Source organism: Oreochromis niloticus, unplaced genomic scaffold (assembly GCF_001858045.2).
Source record: "Oreochromis niloticus isolate F11D_XX unplaced genomic scaffold, O_niloticus_UMD_NMBU tig00007273_pilon, whole genome shotgun sequence".
In the NCBI taxonomy this organism is placed as follows: Eukaryota; Metazoa; Chordata; class Actinopteri; order Cichliformes; family Cichlidae; genus Oreochromis; species Oreochromis niloticus.
In genome coordinates, this window is record NW_020328458.1 from 5,936 (window position 1) to 11,175 (window position 5,240).

At 45.2% G+C, this 5,240-nt stretch overlaps 1 long non-coding RNA gene across 1 annotated transcript; it reads left to right on the top strand.

Annotated features, from left to right (window-relative positions):
- The first annotated feature begins 348 nt into the window (after window positions 1-348).
- Window positions 349-2,475, top strand: LOC109199264 (uncharacterized). The gene is made up of 2 exons (XR_002059695.2): window positions 349-407; window positions 2,363-2,475. It is a non-coding gene; the product is annotated as an uncharacterized LOC109199264 (long non-coding RNA).
- Window positions 2,476-5,240: the final 2,765 nt, after the last annotated feature.

Below are 5,240 nucleotides of genomic sequence, written 5' to 3' on the forward strand. Positions count from 1 at the left end.
AGATGGGTAGATAAACAGTTATTAGTCATCCATGTATCTCTCTCATACTAGGCACCGGGCTGTAAACTTGTTCCTGCAGGGCTATGAAAAGTCCTGGATGGAGACAGAGGAGCACTACTTTGAAGATAAACTCATAGAAGACCTCGCTGTAAGTTAATTTCATTTAAAAAAAACAAAACGAGTGGAATTCTTCTGACTACTCTGGAATTTTTGCTTGTTTTGAAGGCAAATTATGTGTTAATTTCTTCAGTGTATAGCAGAGTTTTAGCACTTTGTGAATGTGTGTTGATTTCAGAAACCAGGTGAACAGGAGCCATCTGAGGAAGAGGAGGGCAGAAACACAAACACATAGATCCCCTGCATCAGCTCATCCAGCTGTTCAGCAGAACAGCCCTAACAGAAAAATGGTGTGTATTTTACACACTACCTGTTAAAAGTCCCTATTTTTCCAGTTATTTGTTGCAGTTCATGTCGTTAAAGTCCAATGAATAGCTTGAAATGGTACAAAGGTAAGTGGTGAGCTGCCAGAGGTTAGGTTACCCAAAACTGAAAAATAATGTACATTTCAGAATTATACCAAAAGGCCTTTTTCAGGGACACAACATGGGTTAACAATTCAAAGCTGTTCTGCAGCAGTGAAGGTTGATCAAGCCTTGAAAGCTGCTGCTACTAATTCCTACAGGTGTTCCAACTTGGATTAATTCCAACCCCTCTGTCTGCATAAAGCAGTGTTGGTGCCATACCCTTGTGAGCATCAGCTGAACAGTACTGTACTGCAGTAAGTAGTGTGTTGCTACAAAAATGGTGAGAAAAAGACCATTAACAGTGGAAGAGAGAGAGACCATCATAACACTTAAAATGTAGGTCTGTCCTGACAAAGAAAGTCAAAGTGTCAGTGAGTACAGTTTCCTTCACCATCAAACGCACTGAGAAACAAACTGTGACAGGAAGAGGTCTGCAGACCCAAAGACACGACTGAATCACAGGACAAGGTTCTGAGAGTTAACAGCTTGTGTGATAGGCAGCTCACAGGACAACAGCTTCAAGCACATCTATCTCAAGGAGCTTCGTGATGTAGTCACCTGAAATGTTTCATTTCACAGGTGTGCCTGTCAGGGTTCATTTGTGGAGTTTCTTGCCTTCTTAATGGGGTTGGGACCATCAGGTGTGTTGTGCAGAAGTCAGGTTGGTACACAGCTGACAGCCCTGTTTGACAACTGTATTAATTTATAATATGGCAACAACCAATGAGGTAAGTAAAGAGAAATGACAGCCCATCAGTCAGTCTGGGAAATTGCTAAAACTCTGAATGTGTCCCCAAGTGCAGTCAGGAAAAAACGCTATGACAAAACTGGACCGCCCCAGGAAAGGAAGACCAAGAGTCACCTCTGCTGAGGATACATTCATCCGAGTCCCGAGGCTCAGAAATCGCAAGTTAACAGCAGCTCAGATTAGAGCCCAGATAGATGCCACACAGAGCTCCAGTAGCAGACACATCTCTACATCAACTGTTCAGAGTGTGTGAATCAGGCCTTTATGGTCAAATAGCTGCTAAGAAACCACGACTAAGGAAAAGCAACAAGCAGAAGATTTGTTTGGGCCAAGAAACACAAGGATGGACATTAGACCAGTGGAAATCTGTGCTGTGGTCTGATGAGTCCAAATCTGAGATCTTTGATTCACCCACCGTGTCTTTGTGTGACGCAGAAAGGTGAACGGATGGTCTCCACATGCACGGTTCCCACTGTGAAGCATGGAGGAGGAGGTGTGATGGTGTGGGAGTGCTTTGGTGGTGACACCATTGCTGGGATTTTTTTCAAAATTGAAGGCACACTGAACCAGCATGGCTGCCACAGCATCCTGCAGCGACATGCCATCTCATCCAGTTTGTGTTTAGTTGGACCGTCATTTATTTTCCAACAGTACAATGAGCCCAAACACACCTCCAGGCTGTGCGAGGGCTGTTTGACCAAGAAGGAGAGTGATGGAGGCCTGGCCTCCACAGTCACCTGACCTAAACCCAATGGAGATGGTTTGGGATGAGATGGAGCACAGAGGGAAGGCAAAAGGACCAACAAGTGCTCAGCATCTCTGGGAACTCCTTCAAGACTTTTGGAAAACCATTTCAGGTGACCACCTCATGAAGCTCATGGAGAGAGAATGCCAAGAGTGTGCAAAGCAGTAATCAAAGCAAAGGGCGGCTATTTTAAAGAATCTGAAATATAAAACATGTAAATATTCATCAAAATAATGAAAAACTGTTAAATGAGAAGATGTCATTTCAGTCAGTGGTGCACCAAAATTATTTTCCTTAATACAGCTATAATTGTGCTAACTTTGGTGAATGTGTTTGTTTTTGCAGTAAACTGGATGAGGATCATCTCTACATGGCCTACGCAGACATCATGGCTAAGGTATCTGTTGCTGAGTACCAACACTAAACACTTTTGAATTGAAACTCACATAGCTGGCTTAGCATAGACGGTAAAAAAACCTGTTATTGTTCTGCGTGCTGTTTATGTCATCGACCAGGGATGATGCTTTGGGCTGATGGATTACTTGCAGGGCGCTGGATTACTTGCAGGCGCTGTACTGCCTAATCAAATCACTTATTGCAACTGGCACCTCCCCTACCTTCAGTGTAGAATATTAGTGTGGCCTGAAAAGCTAAGAGAGGAAAAAATTAAAACAGATGCACCAAACTGTGGCAATTAACCAAATGTTAGCAGCTGCACTGTTAACAGTAGCACTAGCAGCTGCACTAGTAACTAGTCTTCTGGATGGTAGAGTTGTTGTTTAGGACACTTAATATATCACTGCTTAGTGATTGCACTCCGAATTGGGTCTGCTGGTATATTCTTCAGACACTTCATGCTGTCAAGGCCGGAGAGCAGTACGTGGAGTGAACATAAGTGCAGACACAATACAGAGCGAAATAAGATTCACAAGTTTTATTGAAATCACAGAATAAACTATGTGAGACATGAATACGGCAGGGAAATCTCTGACGAGGAGTCTTGCAGGTGGCTCTGGAGCGGGTAGCCCTCTGAGTGTTGAGTGAGTGAGTTGGGTTCCAGCCTTGTATTCTAGTAATGCAGAGGAAGCAGCAGCAGGAGGACAGGCAGGTGAGAGCAGTGAGTAATTTAAGTCGAGAGAAGCAAGTTGCAGATGAAGCTGGATTTGACTGTGGAGACCAGCGTCCAGAGGAAGAGTAAGTGGACTTGACGAGATTGCTAAAGGCACAAAAGATCAAGTACTTGGCATGAACAAAGAAACGAACTGGTGAAGAACTGATGGCAACACTGGTTTTAAATACTGTCTTGCTGAATGCCACAGATGGAAAACGCTGGAGAAGTGTAGGTGTTGAACCAGGGCTCCACCCCAAAAGGCAGATGCAGAGCGCAAGGCCAGACAGAAAACCACTGAACACTGACCTGGATCATGACATATATATAAACACAAAGAATGGTGTGTTTAGCTTTAGGATCAACCAAGTTCCCCAAAATAAAAATAAAAAACTGTTGTGGTGAACACCTACACATCGAATAAAAAATTAAAGCATGGAGACTCAATCTCACTGCACACTTTGCCAGGCAAAGTGTGCATGGATCTGACAGACAGAAAGATCTGACAACATGCTCCTAATGAGAAGACGATGGTGTCCTGGGATCTCCTGCCAGATCCGGACCAGGGTATCACCGAACTTCTGGAAAGTTGAGGTTTTATTGGATCTATGTCAGCCGAGCATGGGGCAGTTAGTGTATCAGCATTGTCATTCCGAAGGAACTACATGCATACTCGAGCCACATGAGCCAGGCATTGTCAGGCACCAGGAGGAACCCAGGATCCAATGCATCACCATAGGGTCTGATGTGAGTCCAAGATTTCATCCCATTACTTAATGAGTCAGGTGCCATTACCTAGTCTTAGAGGTTTGTGCGTCTGTCCATGGATATGCCCCCCAACCAGTCATACTGAACGATGTTACAGCGCATAATGTTCTCCACAGCTTCTCTAGACCCTTTCACATCTTCACATGCTCAGGGTGAACCTGCTATCATCTGTGAAAAGCACAGGGCACCAGTGGTGACCATCTGGTATTCTACGGCAAATGCCAGACGGTGGCAGTCAGCAGAGGGTTGACAAGAGAAGCTCTGTCCCCAGCCACCATCATAAAGTCGTTTGTTGATTGTTGATCAGACATTCATGTCAGTGGCCCTTAATTTACCGTTCGATCTACCCTCACCTATAGTCACGAGCTGGTAGTGACCGAAAGAACGAGATGTGAATACAAGCGCGGAAATGAGCTTCCTCTGAAGGGTGGCTGGCCTCTCCCTAGAGATAGGCTGAGAAGTTCAGCCATTCGGGAGGCCCAGAGTAGAGCCGCTGCTCCTCCACATCGAAAGAGCCAGTTGAGTGGTTCGGGCATCTGACAAGATGTCCCTGGCGCCTCCTGGGTGAGTTTTCCGGGCATGTCCCACCGGAGATGGCCCGGGCAGACCCAGACACGCTGGAGAGATTATATCTCTCGCTGGCCTGGGAACGCCTTGGTGTTTCCCGACAAGCTGGAGGAGGTGGCTGGAGAGGGAGGTCTGGCTTCTCTGCTTGGGGAGATGGATGGATGGGCCTTCTGCAGGTCATTTGTAGAACTCTGGCAAGTTTCATCTTGTTCATCTTTGCACAAAGCAGCAGATACCGCCCTCCCCATCATTCGTAACATCTGTTTAAAAAACAAAGATGTGACACCGAAAATACTCAGTTTGATCCTCAGTGCTTTGGAACTTCCCGTCGCTGATGTCTATATCTATTCCGAAGTAATCAGTCTGTAGTTGTATGCTTTTTTCACCTTTTCCCTTCCTTCAGAGTTGCCATGATGAAGAGGATGACGATGAGAAGTGAAGAGTGTTGAAGTAGGTGATCAATCGTCTTGAATCTTCCACTAGTCTCCTCAAGTTTTAGCAGTTTCATTTTAGATGTCTGCAATGATATGTGTCACCTTTCTAACAAAGGAAAAAGAGATGGAGAAGCAGAAGCTGTTGTATCAGCAGCTCGCTGCACGACCGTGCGCTGCTGAGTGTGCTCCAAACCATCATGCTAGTAAAGTAGTCTTGCCTATCGCCCCCTACTCTTACTTAACTCACGTGCAAATTATTATGGCCCTTGTGATAGAACCAGGCTGTCCAATCCCTATGCCTGCTTACCTCATGAGTGTTAAAAGTAATTTGTTCTGGATATGACTG